The 17797-nt window shown below is 41.2% G+C and overlaps 1 long non-coding RNA gene across 1 annotated transcript; it reads left to right on the top strand.

Annotated features, from left to right (window-relative positions):
• Positions 1-679: 679 nt before the first annotated feature.
• On the top strand, positions 680-17095 carry LOC134600820 (uncharacterized). The gene is made up of 5 exons (XR_010090366.1): positions 680-756; positions 9666-9766; positions 10953-11024; positions 11100-11156; positions 16515-17095. It is a non-coding gene; the product is annotated as an uncharacterized LOC134600820 (long non-coding RNA).
• Positions 17096-17797: the final 702 nt, after the last annotated feature.

Raw genomic sequence — 17797 nt, 5'->3', positions numbered from 1 at the left:
TAATTAGGTGCGTATTTTGTCTACAGAGGTTCATAATTCATTGGATGAGCTGCTCACTTGATACTTTCAATCAATGAACCAATAAATCGATTTCCATCTTGCATCTCATCTCATTCAGCCAGCATGGCAGGAGGCTTGGTTCCTGGAAGAACCCAAGTAAGATACAAACTGTTGCAAAAAGGATTTCCCCCCTTCAAATGCAAAACTAGAATAATCCAAAAGGAAGGGAGATAAATCAAAAGATTTCACTCTTTAGTTAATAAACCCCTACTTTGTGAAGTAAAAACTGATGTTCGGAACTCTGATACAGAGGAATTGCTCTGCATTATTGGAGTTGTACTCCCGGCAGATAGAGTATCCCAGTGCATCTATGCGAGATTTTGCAACCGATGTTTGGATGCCTACTTAGAAATGAATCTATCATGCAATCACGTTAAAATATTACAAATATTTTTTTTATCTAGTTTACAACAAAACACATTAAACAATAAAATCTGCATTCATTATATGTTCTAAAACTATATTTAAAAAAGAGTCAATTGACTTTATAATATGTGATATGTTAAATTTCAAGATCTTCCAGCCAATAATGTGTTAAGAAAATAAGAGCAAAGCCCATCACTGCCATTCTGTTGGCTGGCTCGGAAAATCATGTGACAGTTCATTGCCTCCCTGTGCTGTCTGAGACAGCTCTCTGTGTATTGGAATCTACATAAAGAATGCACCGGAGTGTCAGCAGGAAGATCTCGCAGACAGGTAAGAAAGCATCAACAAGCAGTTGTGATAGAATTGTCTGTATTTGATTGTATATAATATTCATTGTGATGGTAAGTGTATGTTGGAATGCATCGGAATGATATGTTCATTATTTGCAGAGTTCGTGTTGTAAGTGAGCTGCCATGTCCTTCGTTCATTGCAGATGTGCACATTTTCAAAATCTCTAATGCAATTTCTTTATGTATGTGATTGGAAATAAACAACATACGGTTAGTTATAAAAATCCTTCTATACTCGCACATCAATTATATTATATCTTCGCATGCTCCCACATTCAGATTTGAATTTGTAGAAATGTAGAATTAGCTGATGGGAATTTTCCATCCAAAAAAAAATAAAGGCTTTTGCTTTGTATTATATCAGTTCGTAGTAAACTGCCGTCTCTATTAATTCCACCGACAGTCCCTATTGTTGTTTACACCTAGTGACAGATGAAGATAAATGTCCCAATAAGTATTCTGGAAGCTCTGTTTAATTCTGGATTTTACAGAGAAAAAGGATTCACAAATGAGACTCTCCAGTTCTCCTCCTTTCAGTTTAATTGCAGATTGCTCGTATGAAGCCCCTTTCAGGTTAATTCATGAAACTGTGAACCGGGGTCAGATTGACAGGACAATTGCAAATTGTAGGCCACAAGTAACTAAGCAGGAAAATTATCTGAGTTGAGAAAATGTAATTTTTTAGAATGCCGGCATCTTATCTCCACAATTTGATGGTTTGGTAAATTAATCTTCTTAATTTATTTGCAATTTTCTAAATTTTTGCATAAGCTATGCAACACATTGTTATATTCGCAGCTATCAGAGGAATAGGTCTTGTTTGTAAAGGTTGCTGCTTCAAGCGTGCAGTTAAATTTAGATAATAAAATCTTTTGTTACCGATCCTCTTTTTACCTAAAAATAAATAAATAAATAAAAAGACATTCAAGAGCCATACAAGATTCTTAAAACACCAAAAATGCTTTTTTTGTAGACATTTTTTCTTAATGTAGTACTAGGCTCTTGTATGGCTTTTTTTTTTTTAGGTAAAGAAATATGAAAGTGTTAATGCTTTAGGATGCACTTGAGGGGGCAAGCCCATCAGAGAGACTTAGAAGTACGACTCTTTGTGCTCAACGTAAAATCTCAGGGGGCAGCCTTAGCTGTGGTCGTGGAGACACCTCCTAGTTTAGCTATCCCATGGGTTAACAAATGAGATGCAGAATTTGCAGTAATCATTCCTGACACTTGCTTTAGCCAGCCTCTGGCTAGTAACTCCCGGTGAGATGTAGTTCATCTAAACTAGAGTTCTGTGCTATGGTTCAAAGACGCATCTAAATATGGGTGAATGGCTGGGAAAATCCTTGCACAACATCAGTTTGATCTGCATTTATCACGAGGTGGGGATAGTAAGAAAAAGCTCTTCGTTTCTGTGATTTTACATTATGGATTTCAGAGAAGGAACTGCATCTCCATGAAGCAGAACATTGAGAGCTTTTTGCTGGGTGATACATTTTCACACTGCCTTGTATTTATGCAGATCTTGTCTGTGTGATTTTTGAAACAAACATTTATTTCTGATTGTTTGTTTTACTTTTGTAATATGCCCAGTTTTTTAAGCAACATTTATGTCAATGAAATTCCATTTAACATTATGGTCCTGAAGGTTGGGTAAGGCCTATTCTGAATTTTAATTAGCTTACAAAGGTTAAAGGTACACTATAGGTACCTTCACTACTTTATCTCATTGAAGTGATAAGATAAGTACCTTATCTTCAGCTCATGCTTCAGTGTTAAGTTGTGTTTGCATGGATTAACAATAAATTAGGGTCCCTGCAGCCCAATCCCTCTGTGCTGCTTGGGCTTCTGCGGTGATAGGCACTAGTGATTGGCTGAGAATGCCAGCCTATCAGTCACCCATCGCTAGTTATGAGTTTGTATGGCTAAGATGGAGTATAACTTCATTTTAGCTATACCTCTAGTGGGGACTACATTGCAGGAATTTAGGGACTTTCATTCAGTACTCAGCTGTTTGAAAACAGTTTACCTCCGAATCCTAAGCTAAGCCAAGGTATTCCAGGTACCTTTACCACTTCAATGAGATCAGAAGGTTATGGTGCCTATAGTGTCTCATTAAAGTAACACTATAGTCACCTAAATTACTTTAGCTAAATAAAGCAGTTTTAGTGTATAGATCATTCCCCTGCAATTTCACTGCTCAATTCACTGTCATTTAGGAGTTAAATCACGTTGTTTCTGTTTATGCAGCCCTAGCCACACCTCCCCTGGCTATGATTGACAGAGCCTACATGAAAAAAAAAAACTGATTTCACTTTCAAACAGATGTAATTTACCTTAAATAAGTGTATCTCAATCTCTAAATTGAACTTTAATCACATACAGGAGGCTCTTGCAGGGTCTAGCAAGCTATTAATATAGCAGGGGATAAGAAAATCTTAATTAAACAGAACTTGCAATAAAGAAAGCCTAAATAGGGCTCTATTTACAGGAAGTGTTTATGGAAGGCTGTGCAAGTCACATGCAGGGAGGTGTGACTAGGGTTCATAAACAAAGGGATTTAACTCCTAAATGGCAGAGGATTGAGCAGTGAGGCTGCAGGGGCATGTTTTATACACCAAAACTGCATCATTAAGCTAAAGTTGTTCAGGTGACTATAGTGTCCCTTTAAGTTATCCTCCATTCTCGCATAGCTCTCTCCATATAAGTTTCAAATTATAGAGCAAGTAAACAGCAAATTAAAGAAATTCTCCAAGCATCATAGCCACTACAGCTCACTGTAACAGTTATGGTGCCACCAGTGTCCTCAATGTAAGTAGTTAAACCATTTTCTAATGATTTGACTTCGTACCTGGGATCTGTTGGGTGTCACATCCTGCCTACCCTCCAGTGGCATACTTAGGGTATGGTAGCCATGGCTTATGCCATAGGCTCCCCTTGAAGGTGAGTGCCACATGAAAGCTGAATGGAGTTTCGGCTCTGATCAGGCCCCACTCAAGCTAACAGGAAGACAAAAAGAACCTTTAACAATTACTTGTGGAAAAGCCGCACTATCTTGTGGTTTCCGACACTCTGTGAGGGAGTCAGAGCGCAAGCGCCGGGTTTCCCAGCATGCACTCTGATGTCATCCCAAAGCACAGGACCCAAAGGCCAGCGGCTGCTCTAGAAACCCACTAGACCTCCAAGGAGCCCACTATACTTCAAGGGAATGTATCTGTGCCCTCCATCCTGCACAGGACATAAGCAGGAGGGGCCATACATCATATTTAAAAAAAAAAAAAAAAAATAAGGAGAAAATTACAGTGTGGGGAGACTGTGTTTTAACAGCCCCCCCCCCCCCACATTCACAAACACACACAAATACTGTCACCCCCTCAGTCACCCTGCCACAATCACTGACCCCCTAATATTGTCACATTCACAGCCCCTCATTCTGTCATTAGCACTCCCCTCACTTTTACACTCACTCACAAGCCCTATCACACTCATCCCCAACTGTATCACAACACCACCTCTTTACTCTGTGACACTAACGCTCATCCATTGCCACACTTACTTACCCTTTAAACTCTGTCACGCTCACCGACCCACAACCCTGTCATACTCACCCACCCTAACCCTGCCACACTCACCTCCTCAACTGTCACACTCACCCTCCAAAAGCTGTCACTTCCTCTCATGCATGAAGCACAGCTTGACCATAAACACAACACACAAAACCTCATGCAGCTCCCCTAACAAACAACACAGCACAAGCAATTAGCGCACACGCATACTCTCCCAGACACAGACATATACATTCACACTGAAACAGAGACAGACATGGATGTTAAGGCACATACACAGGTACACAGTGACAGAGAAATAGACACACAGTCGGAAGTGCACACACATTGGGATCCAGTGCTCTCTAGTGAGTCAAAGCACAGCCGCCTCATGTTCCCAGATTCACTCTTTCTCGCTGAGTGTGGAACTGTGAGGGAGCGATTACTGAGGTCTGCATCTGCTAGTGTGGCAAAACTCTCGCTCCCTTTCTGGACCATCTGACCTCCAATAGACCACCAGGCAGAGATTACCACTTTTGGATCACCATGGTGCTCTTTTGGACCCCCAGGTAGCTTTGCCTCCCTTCCTTGAAGAACAAAAAGCAGAGTACGACCTCACACATTATACATAGCCACCACATACATCACATACAGCCAGTGCACACATTACATTCAGCCAGCTCATCCCACACACATATCACATACAGCCAGCATACACACACACACACACACACACACACACACACACACACACACACATACACTACATCACATACTGCCAGGGGCAGACTGGGCCAGGTGGCAAGGGTGCAAATGCTCCTTGAGCCTCTCTGATGCCTACGTAAAATGGCTGCTACAGCTTGCATGTTAAGGTGGCCCATTGAGTGGCCCATGCACTTAGGCCCACCCGGTTGGCATGTGCCACCAGACATCCAGTCTTGCACTGTGGTGCCTTAACAATGCTACTGGGTCCCTTTCATAATGGCAGCCACAGCTAGGAGGAAATAAGAGCCAGTCACTTCCTCCCAGCTAACAGACAGGGAGCCACGTGGGAGGGAGACAAGACAACACAAAAGCCTCAGCCAGCATACTGGACCACAAGAAAGCCACCATCCTGCACCTAAAAGATAGGCTTAAAAAATAAATTTTTGACCAGCATGCGTATCTGTATGTGTTCCAGTGTGTGTATCTGTGTGTATGTGTATCTGTATGTCTGTGCAGTTGTCCTGTAAACGAAGATATGAACAACAGCGGAAGAAGAGTTAACAGTTCAGGATAGCCTCCCTCAGTGCTCTCGGTCTACCATTACTATCCAATGTACGGCTAATGCCATAGCACACTTTCACACTAGCTGAGCAACAGTGGAAGGGATGAGCTTTGGAAGTCAGTATGAGCCCTGGTCTTTGTCAAGCCACTTAAAATAATCTGACACCTACCTGGGAGACTGCATAACAAAGCTCTTTGCACTATAACCACTACAATTAACTGTAGTGGTTATGGTGTTTAAAGTGTCACTGTAAATTGTAAAACAAATAACAGAGATGACAGGTCCACAGCATCACAGCTGAAGGTATGACAGCAGAAACATGGTGAAAACTAGATTTGTATGTGCTTAAAATATTCTCCTGGAAAACTACCTGAGGGGTGCAAGATGTATGCTATGTCAGGATAAAGATAACTGCATTCTCTACAGATACAATTATGGTATATTAGGCAAAATAATAAATGCACTAATACTTATTAAATAAATCACATTTTATGCATGTAGCACGAGACCCACAGGCTTGATGTCTTGTATGCATGCATGATTTGTGTCATTTCATGTGCAGTGAGAGGGGGTGACAGAAGTAGGACAAAGAAGAAAGACTGAAGGAAGAGGAAAGAAGCACAATAATTAAATGACATAAAAAGGAACATCATCACAGTGTTGCATTTAATAATAATTCTGTTGTATTTTTAAATTCGTTAGAGATTATATTCAGTGGACCTCTAGAGCTATGATTTAAAATAAATTGGAGTAATAACTACCGTTCGTCATACTGCACACTCATCTGTGAAGCTTTGGTGAGAGGAGTCATTTTGTCACAATATCCTTTCTTTAAAAAAAAAAGTGACTAAATCAATGTTACGATCATTTAATTTGAGATACATTGAGACCAACCACGTATCTCAAATTATTCCCATATTCTGGTCTGTTGGAGGAGCCTGAGATCTGGTTTGAAGAACTGGTGTAATCAACCGTTTATGAACAGCAGAGTTAATACTCTTGGTGCTCACACCACATCCAGGATACTCCAGCAGGAGAAGCTGGATGTCTTAGTAGAATAACGCACAGTCAATACATGACCATACTCACTGACAGAGAGTGGTGGAATAAGTGAGGTCCTGCGTGGTCCTGTTTTGTTCTGCAGAGCAATCCAACATCTCTTGTTGGAGATGTTATTGATGCGCCCATTGGTGTCTGTGCTAAAATAGTTTGACATCTTACCAAGGCACTACTGGCACCATATCCATTACAACAGGCTGGTTATGGTGCTTGGAGCATTTCTTTCATGAACTTATTAGGAATGGGCAGGTGAAGAACAAAGCATACATAGGTTTCAGAGTAATGGTCGAACTCTGGAATGGTTAGCAAAAAGTCAGGTATCTTCACTAAACTAAAAACTTACATCTCCCTTTAGTCCGTAAGCTTGTGTCAGGGCCCTCATATTTTCCATTTCAGTGGATCATATATGATGGTTATTCACTAGTCTCTGAATGGTCAACCAACTTTCTCAAATTTGGTTTAAATTGCAAGTTTGAGAACTGAACATTCGAATTGCTTAAAAAAAGGTGACTCATCAGTATAATATATTGATTTATTAATTTATGCCTAGTGAATAACAAGCCAAATTACTACTCCAACCAATTGTAAATAAATCAAGCCATCAAGTGTGATAAATCTAACAAGTGAGATAAATCTAACAAATGAGATAAATCTAAGAAGGGAGATAAATGTAATTGTTGTTTGCATAAGAAAATCGCTATGCTTTATCAGCATGCATTGGAAATTTTTAAAAAAAAAGGTAATAATTTAAAAAAAGGGGGAACACCCAATACCTTAAGTTCCATGAACTATTAATTAATTATCCCTGCCAAGTGAATTATTTATTGAAGACTAGTGGGTTTTTATTAGCATTATGCTATGTATGACCTGCATCCATGAGTTAGGCCCCCTCCCCCCAACACTGTCTGTACCAAAATACTGCCCCTTCCGCCAACACTATCCCTATCAAAATACTGACCCAGCCCCCCAATACTGTCTCTACAAAAATAATGCTCCCATCCCTAACACTGTCTGTACCAAAATACTGCCACTGCCCCCAACACTATCTCTATCAAAATACTGACCCAGCCCCCCACACTAGCGGATTCAGGGGGGAGGTAACGGGGCAATTGCCCCCCACCCCCTTCCGAGGCTCTCCCCTGCCGGCTAATGCAGGGCTGGCACTGTCCAAGCGCCAGCTCTGCAATGTGCCTTCACAGAACGGAGGGGAGATCAGAGATCTCCCTCCCTGGTCCGCAGGCACTGTGCTGGCAGCCGGCAGGGGAGGGAGATAGGGAGAGAGGACCAAGGAGCTCAGCCTGCAGCTCCTCTGGGTCCTACTCTCGCGAGCACGGAGCGTTGCCGCGGTTACCATGGCAACGCTCCGTTCTTGCGAGAGTGAACTCTAGCCCTGGAGCTATGGGCTAGAGTTCACTCACCACTGCGACCACCATGGATTCCCCACGGACCACCAGGGATCAATAAATGTCCCCCCTCCTCCCTCAGTAAAGGTAAGAAGGGAGGGGGACATACATTTTTTTTATTTTTATTAAATTTTTTTTTTATAAAAAAGCCCCCCTACCCTCCTCACCACACATTCACACACTGCCCCCCCATACACACACTGCCACACACACATTGCCCCCCTCAAACACACACACATACACTGGCCCCATACACACACTGCCCCCACACACACATGCACTGCCCCTCCATACACCATACACATTTACACACTGCCCCCCTCCCATACACACGTTGCCCCCCCACACACACACTGCCCCTCATACACACCATATACTTTTAAAAACTGCCCCATACACACATTGCCACACACACCTCCCCCCACCCACACACACATTGCCCCACATGCATACACATTCACACACTACACCCCACCACACACACACACTGAACCTTTGACACACACACTGCACTCCTCACACATTGCACCTCTCACACACACCACTGCTCCTATGCCCTACTACAGCCCCATATCTCAGCAGACCCCAGGTAAGTTGTCAAACTGTTCTTAAACAGTTTGACTACTTACTCTGGGAGGAGGTCTTCTGGCACTTCTGGCACCATAGCCACTACTTGTGCATGGATTATTTATTTAAATAATCTACAAGTGCCCCTCCCGAGATCAGGTTCTGGATCCGCCACTGGTTAGGATTCAAGGACATAGTATTATGTTATATGATAAACAGTATACCAATGAGTTTAAAACTCTTCTTGCAAGTTAACATGAATATATGGGATGAAAACTATCACTGTAAATAATACTTGTTTATTTAGTGCTCCAGAATCAGTCATCACTCAGTGGAGAAACTAACTTCTGCAAAGGGGCTCCAGTCTGTCCTTCGGCAAAAAAAGAGGACTATAAATGTCTGCCCTCTGTCTCCTGATGTGTACTCAAGAGTTTAAGGTCAAAGGTTTCCAGAGCTATATCCTTGAGTGTGAATTCTAGCAGTCTAGAGACGGGCTGGATCTAGGAACATTATAAACCATATTTTCAGGGTACATTGTCAGCTTGCAATTCCATATCTAAACAAATCCCAAACTAATTTAGTTACTGCGTTTGGGGTGACAGTTTCTTGCCTCCCCACTAACTTTAGCTCCTTTTGCCGTTTCTGCCTGAGTTCATCAAAAACGCTCTGCAAGGGGTTTATGGAAGATTATGATACTCTATTCCGTGATTTTAATGTTTTAAAGTCTGGATCTGTCTTTAAACAAGTCAGCTTCTGCCTTTGAACACTGAGTTCTGTTACCTTCATTATCGCCCCCTATTTTATAAATGTATTTGTGCAGTGAATATGCACATATTTGCACTTCTGCCACAGGTGGTATAAGGGTCCATAAAAGATAGTAAAATCTGAACCTAACATTTGATAGGGTGAATCTTCGTAATTCATATCCACCTGGAAAGCACTGTGTTATTGGCCCTTGCTATACTGTCATTATTAAATAACTTAAATATTGGACTTCATTTGTCCTGCCCACATGGACAATCTAATTCTTATGATCCTATTCTTCTCATAGTTGAAAACAAATCCTCCAATCAGGGACCTGTGAGGACACAAGATACACTGTTTGCGTACCTGTTTCCGTTGTAACATACCACCATGGAAGCAGAACCAAAGGTAAGATGGCTTTTATTTTTATCAGATGGAGAGAAAGGGCCCCCAATCAATTTGATCATTCATTTTCAGAATAATAAAAATGCTTTATCTAAAGTAACATGTCGGGAAGATCCATCATGCATGTATAATTCTAAATCTAATGAGTTTTTAATGAACACATTCAACTCCAGCTTATTTGGAAGGCAATTACTTTCAATATTTAATGACTGTACAATCAGTAGGATCTCACGTATATCTATCAGTTTTATCGCTAGTTGGAAAAAATGTTCATATGCATATATGGCGATGTTCACCCTGTGGGACTAAATTCTGTCATTCTAGAGCTGTGGGGAAGTAATAAGGGAATTTTACAATTTAGGACAAAACTAGCTGCATTGGAAACATTCACCTGCTTGTATTTTTTGTCCAGTTCTTATACTTTATCCTAAATTGTGCAGATCCCTTGTCAAAAAAAAAAATCCCAGTGAGGTGAATGACATTATTAGTGTTGAATAACTAAGTAAAGAATTGTGCAAATATGAACATAGACCCACTATTACTATTATATCGTATTGCAGTGGATGAATAAAAGTTGTTTCAGTTAAAACAGAAAGGTACTTCATGCTATGAATATTTGAATGTAAAATACAAATAAGTTTAATTTCACAGTTGGATTGAGTTCAGTCATGGAGTTAGCTTGCTTGTTTGCATGAAGCTTTTCAGTATTAATTCTCATTGGCATCTCTGCTGATTTTGTTACAGTCGATCACCACCTTCATGACATGGTCTATTTTACGGGTAGTTTTGATATAGCTGTCGCTTGACTCACATGATGTATATCAAAGAGGTCCTTTATTGTCATTATTTTTGAATATCCATTGTTCCGTTTTGTAGATCAGTAGTTTCTATTCTCCGCTCTGTTTTCGCTTTTCATTTCCACTTTTCAAACTATTTATTTGGTAAATTCCCTCATGCATCTTTCTCATGTCTAGGAGGAAATGAGAAAGATATTTGCAGCCATTGATATGCTTGGTGTACGACTTTACACCATTAGACATATTGCAGTGTTGCGAAACACTAGCATATAACATTATTAGGTTGTGTGCAGCACTAGCATTAGAGTAGATTATAAAGTTCTGAGCCGGTGATTCTCATCTTATGACTGACGGCTAGACCTTAATTTTACTTTTTTAAATTCTGTTGGCAGTCATCATCACCACAGAAGCCTGGAGTGAAGGGTCGTTCCAAATCAACAGAAGAAATCCAACCAGCAAAAAAGGTGAGATACTCACCCTACTTGCCAGAAAAATAAACATAATTATGTTGTTTCTAACTGTATATACTCACCTCTTAGGCTTTTCACACAACACAGAAGTCTCTCCCAAGTACAGGAGAAGTTACCCATGATCAGGTGAGAAAACTATGGGAAACTTTATTACCTTTTTGTTTGATCAATGACAGACACTTATTTTAGGCATCAGTAGACTGCTGCATGCTGTATAAAACAAAACCAATACTTACATATTAATGTAGGTTGAAAAAAAGAACAAGTTTAACCTATGAACACGTGTTTTTGCTGTTGATCCAAAAGAAGTCAAAATGAACAATAACAGTGACAAAAATATTTCTTTATAATTTATCATTCGAAAAAGTGTTAATGTGGTTACATTTTCTATAGTAGATGCTTGAAAACGGACTGCGAAGAGCTCAAACATGTAGTCTTGAAATGTGAGTTAAAGAAACCTGTTAAGGGTATCTAAAGCAGTTCCCTAGCAATGCAACTGCTTTAGATACCCTTAACAGGGACCAAAGACAACCAGGGCTTGAGCCCAAAAATATTTTGGTGATCTCTTCCTAAAGCCCTAACATGTCCCCTCTCTAAATTCTGCCTTTGCCCACTCCCCAACTATACCTCTTAGTATGTTTCTTGAAACAGGTAGCCCAGTTAACTACAAAAACATATGCATGACTAAATAAACAATAATAAAATAGTGATGTCCCGAATGGTTCACTGGCGAATAGTTCGTGCCGAATAGTTCGTGGCGAACATAGCTTGTTCGCGTTCGCCACGGATGGCAAACATATGCGATGTTCGGTCCGCCCCCTATTCGTCATCATTGAGTAAACTTTGACCCTGTACCTCACAGTCAGCAGACACATTCCAGCCAATCAGCAGCAGACCCTCCCTCCCAGACCCTCCCACCTCCTAGACAGCATACAATTTAGATTAATTCTTGTAACGGACCGTTTCGCTCACAAGGGGATAAAAACCGTTTAGGCGATAATCCCCTTCCAGATAGACCAGTAGCTACTACAATCACCAACCCCTCGAGCTCCAAACTGCACGTATTTACCAATTCTTGAACAGAAGACACACGAACCCTGGAAGCAGCCGAACAGGAAAAGCAATACGAACAGCTAACACTCCTGGCAATCGGCATACAGTCAATTCCCTCCAAGAAAGAGACAACACTTCAGCTTCAACAGCAACAACACTGATTTATTCACACAACAGGCTTATATGGGATTCTCTCATGCAAGGGAGGGATTTACAGTAATTACACAATACACCAATCACACATGAGTTACCTCCCACAATGCCTCACAATCCCTCCTCTCTGCCCTGGAGATAACTGGGGAAGGAATCTAATTATCTCCAAGGACAGAGGCAAAACTCCATTACCCACATGGCAGACAAAAAGACAGTAAAATACATACAATTACCTATTGATGCATTTAGTACACAAAACATATACATGCAATATATCCCCAGATAGCTTAGATCTGAGCGCACATTATTACCGAATGGCGCTCAGATCACATACATATAGTTCAATCGCCATGGAGCCAAAGTCTTTCACATAGTCTTTCGTTACACGAATAGGCTCCATGGCATGGCTATCTAGGGTGAGGCTGTTCATACGGTCAAACTATCGAATGAACAGCCAGTCAGTTCCACTACTGAATGCCGAGGTAAGGAGGCTGGCGGCTCATCGGTGTTCGCACAATAAAGTGTCCGTTTTCAGTTTCATAGTTTGCGCGCTGAACACCGCCGGCCGTTCGGGAGTTAAAATGGAGAACAAAGGCCACCCAGCGTTCATCAATTAAGCTGCGGTTAACCGCAGCTTCTGGGCGGTCAATTGACGGCACACTCTAGCTCCCAGGTGGTCGCACATTCGTTAGTTTGTTCGGTAGATAAAATCTACCGAACACCCTGGCAGAAAAGGCACGAATAAGCCTTTCTGCAGGGAAAATAAGTCTTTAACCCCTTAAGGACACATGACATGTGTGACATGTCATGATTCCCTTTTATTCCAGAAGTTTTGGTCCTTAAGGGGTTAAAGTCTGGTCCATAGTCCAAAGGAAGCAGGCGAGCAACCAGGCTTCTCCAGTTCATAGTGGCGAGGTTGGTTTCGCCACAATTCTGAAGCTGCATTTTTAAAAAAAAAAAAATTTTTTGTGTGTGTTTCTGTTTGTGTTTATTATACATTATCCTCCATAGCCAGTAACCTGTGTTTATTATACATTATCCCCCATAGCCAGTAACCTGTGTTTATTATACATTATCCCCCATAGCCAGTAACCTGTGTTTATTATACATTATCCCCCATAGCCAGTAACCTGTGTTTATTATACATTATCCTCCCATAGCCAGTAGAGATACAGAGATACTGAGTGTAATACAGGGATACTGAGTGTAATACAGGGATACTGTGTGTATTACACTCAGTATCTCTGCATTACACACAGTAATACAGGGATACTGTGTGTAATACAGGGATACAGTGTGTAATACAGGGATACAGTGTGTAATACAGGGATACAGTGTGTAATACAGAGATACAGTGTGTAATACAGAGATACAGTGTGTAATACAGAGATACAGTGTGTAATACAGAGATACTGAGTGTAATACAGAGATACTGAGTGTAATACAGAGATACTGAGTGTAATACAGGGATACAGTGTGTAATACAGGGATACAGTGTGTAATACAGGGATACTGAGTGTAATACAGAGATACTGAGTGTAATACAGGGATACAGTGTTTAATACAGGGATACAGTGTGTAATACAGAGATACAGTGTGTAATACAGAGATACAGTGTGTAATACAGAGATACTGTGTGTGATACAAGGACTATTGGATAGGGGCAGTAAATGTAATATAATAGAATTAAGGGAGGAAGACATGGAGAGGGGGGCAGTAAATGTAATATAATAGAATTAATGGAGGAAGACATGAAGAGGGACATGGCACTAAAAGACTGTGTCCACTCCGGGCAGCAGCCAGCTGACCCGTGTGAGTCAGGCTGGGGCTGCCGGGAGTGGACAAGGGGGAGATATGTGGCGGGACATCGCCACTAAGTGCCATGTCCCCTGAGTATTCAGAGGTTTGGTTTTATATTTTGTGTCTCTAATATGTACTGTGATGGTTTTCCCTTGTGTATGTCTTGCTATTACTGCATTGCAGAACATTTAAAAGTTGACAGTTGACAGTTGACAGTTAACTCCTGGAGCCGTGAATAAAAATTGTCAGTTGACTCCCAGGCTGTGTCGTGTGGTCCTTGGGAATGGGAATTATGCTGTGTGTCCTGCCTTCTGTATGATGAATCCTGAGTACCAGCGGAGAGCCCTTGGATTAACCCCTGCCGCTCCGCTACAAGGCTCCCATTGGCCCACGTCATTCCAGCACCCCCACACACGAACGTTTTGGGGGCGTAGGCATGACGTGGGCCAATCACTGGTGTAACAGTAGTGTACATTAAAAAAAAACTAGAAATTTGACTGAAATAATAGCAGTCAGTTTCCTTCACACGTGTGCGTTTCAGGGCCTGCCAGGGCACAGTGTCACACCAGTGCAACTCATATCTGGTGTAACAGTAGTGTACATTTAAAAAAAAAAAAATACAGAGGGCTTGTTGTCACCTTTCGGGGACCCTTGGTGTTGTACGTGGTTGGGTGGAGGAAGAGACCTTTAATGAAATCAGTGAGGACAAGGCTATATCCTTGGTATCCAACCTTGTGCAAATGGGGAGTTTGCGGTTGTGCAAATGGACTGTTTGCGGTTGTTTGCGGTTGTTTGCGGCGCGTTAAATGGGGAGTTTGGTCTGTCACTGTGAAGCGGGCGTAACCCTTACACTACCTGATCGATACAACATCATACCTGATGTTTTAAAGCACGTTATTCCAAACAATTTAGGAATGTTAGGTGATTTATGCCCTTTATGGATTAAAACCAGGCTCTGCATCAACTATGTAATTTTCCATGGGAGTTTTGCCATGGATCCCCCTCCGGCATGCCACAGTCCAGGTGTTAGTCCCCTTGAAACAACTTTTCCACCACTATTGTGGCCAGAAAGAGTCCCTGTGGGTTTTAAAATTTGCCTGCCTATTGAAGTCTATGGCGGTTCGCCCCGGTTCGTCCGTTCGCGAACATTTGCGGAAATTCGCGTTCGCGAGCCGAAAATTTTATGTTCGCGACATCACTATAATAAAACACACACAGCACTTACCTGCAAGAAAGGGGCAGAGTACTTGGACCATCTGTCTGCAGGAACCAATTGAAACAAAAGGATTAATGGAAAAGGAAAGGGTGTGGCAACATAAAAAACATTTAAAGGAATCCAAGAGACTGGGAATTCCAGGAACGGAATAAAGGAATGAACCCAGAAAACCCAACATAAAGAAAACCAGACATAGAATAGAAAACCAGAAAAACCAAGAAAACTAAACAAGAATTGTAAAAAGAGTACTGGATACCCCAAGCCAAGGCCAGACATCGCCGCAGAACAGAACAGGATGTGACAGTGCAGAGCTGAGCTTCCTCTCCCTGTCTCTCCCCTGTGCTGCTCTTTATGACCCAGGAGGAAGTCCTCCCAGCACAGTGCCCCCTCTGGCCGCTGGTGGGAAAAGGGTGGAACACCGTTCCACAGTGACAGTGCTGCTGCAGCTTGTGAAGGTAGACTCAGTGTTCCCGACTTCCATTTTAATTGGTTAGTGACCCCACTGCTTAGGCTCCTCTGCTCTCCCTGCTATTAGCTCCGCACCAGGTGCTGTTTTGAGGCAGTGCTCATGTCAGGAGCATAAGAAATTGCTGGGAGCATGGCAACCAAGAAGTATATGTTACTTCAATGCTCCTGCTCCACCGACCAAAGGCATCTGACATATGACTGCACCTGGTGAAGCACAGACCTGCCTTTTCCAATACCACTGGCTTACAAGGTCTTCTTGGTCTTCTTAAAAATAATAAATCCCCCAAAAATAAGTTAATAGTATAAATAGGGAATGGAGCAATTGGGCGGAATCAGATGGTTAACGTTTTATCACCAAATCCTGAAATGTAGAAGATACGATACAGAGTCCAATATTTCAAAATTTCTCTGCATGCAAAAATACCTCCACAAGATTCTATACATGTGCAGTAGCTGTTAGCTGTCTGGCAAGGCTGAGGGTAAACTTACAGATATGGAGCACTTGGTTAACATGTCCATGTCCCTTCTTCATATCGCTAGTGATGGCAATTTACATCACTGACATTCCACAGCTTCCCACTTTAATACTTCCCAATATTAAGTGTAACTTGCTGGCTCAAGGACTGGTTTGGCAACTGCTGCTCCAAATCAAAGTTCTCTACCAAATCTTTATGGATAGATGCATGTCTTTGTGGGATACATAACATCAGATACTTGTTATCTCTCACTTCTTATTTTAATTGATTACATTAATACATTTGTGTTTTTTTGCATTTTTGCTTGTATACTTCTAGGAGTCTAGAGATGCCATAGATGACCTTTCCTCAAAAGAACAAAAAGCTGAAGATCCCCATCCTCATTGACATGACGCAACGTCTGTCAGGAAAACAGGCAAAGAAGCAATCCCCTCTCCTGTTAAATAATATTCTCGTTCAATCACTCTTTGATTTCAGTGTTTGTATGTATCTTTCTTGTACCTTTATATATATATATATATATGGGTGTGTATGTTGTTTTGCCTAAATGTGAGTCCTTTGCCATATGTTAGAAAATTCTGAAGAACCAAAAGGCTACATTTACAATGCCCCACTAGATGTCTTGCTTGTAGTTTGGTGTCAGTGGAGGGGGAACAGACTGTGCTGTTATTTATAACATCTTAATATTGAGGACATGTCTGAGTATTTTACATCTCATGTCAGTTTTCCTTGGGGAAAATGTGCCACTCCGGTTTAAACCCACCCATTTGCACACACAATGCCAAGCCAACTTACTAAGAGTTGCCTATAAAAGGAAACTTGCCTCAAATGCAGACATCATACCTTCTGTTCTAGGATGTTATTTGACCTTTGTAATGGTGCATTATTAATAAAATGGAGAGAATGAGCTCTTACCACTTTCTGTGAACATTTACTGACATGGACACAAGATCCAATACTTATATTCAGGGGAATCCAAATTATACCAGGCACCTGGAGAAGCAATTAACACACGCCACAGATGGTTGTGAGTCCAGAATTACTTCCTGCTCGTTCATTCAAAGTAGGATGTATTTATACACAAAATTGTTGCAGTTTAGCTTGAAAGTTTAAAAATAAAGTTTAAAAATAAATAATGTAGTTAAAGATAGGAAAGTCATAAGATAAAATTAGTTAATGTGGCTACATATTTCATAAGATATAAAATTAGTTTACAAAACAATATGTCGTTCATAAGATAGGAAGGTCGCAGATAAAATTATCTAGCAAACAGTCACACAATGTATAGTTTCTCAAAATAAGTGCTCCGGTTGGGGGCAAGAATACACAGAGAAAGCAACTTATGTAATGAAAAAGTTCATTACATATAACGAACATCAGATGTAGGCCTTAATTTAATTACGCTGAACATTGGAATCAAGATATATTCCATCACATTACTAATACTATCAAATATTCAAGCAGAATGTAGACAGAGCTGTGACCCCAGAGATACAGCACATATCGTGAATTTCATGACTACATTTTTAGAACACTGGACGAAATGATGACATTAACCTCTGTACAGGTTCTTAAATAACAAACCAGGGTGTGCACTGAAA

This window comes from Pelobates fuscus, chromosome 3 (genome assembly GCF_036172605.1).
Source record: "Pelobates fuscus isolate aPelFus1 chromosome 3, aPelFus1.pri, whole genome shotgun sequence".
NCBI lineage: Eukaryota > Metazoa > Chordata > Amphibia > Anura > Pelobatidae > Pelobates > Pelobates fuscus.
The sequence above is the reverse complement of the archived record's forward strand: the minus strand, read 5'-3'. Positions and strand labels throughout refer to the sequence as shown.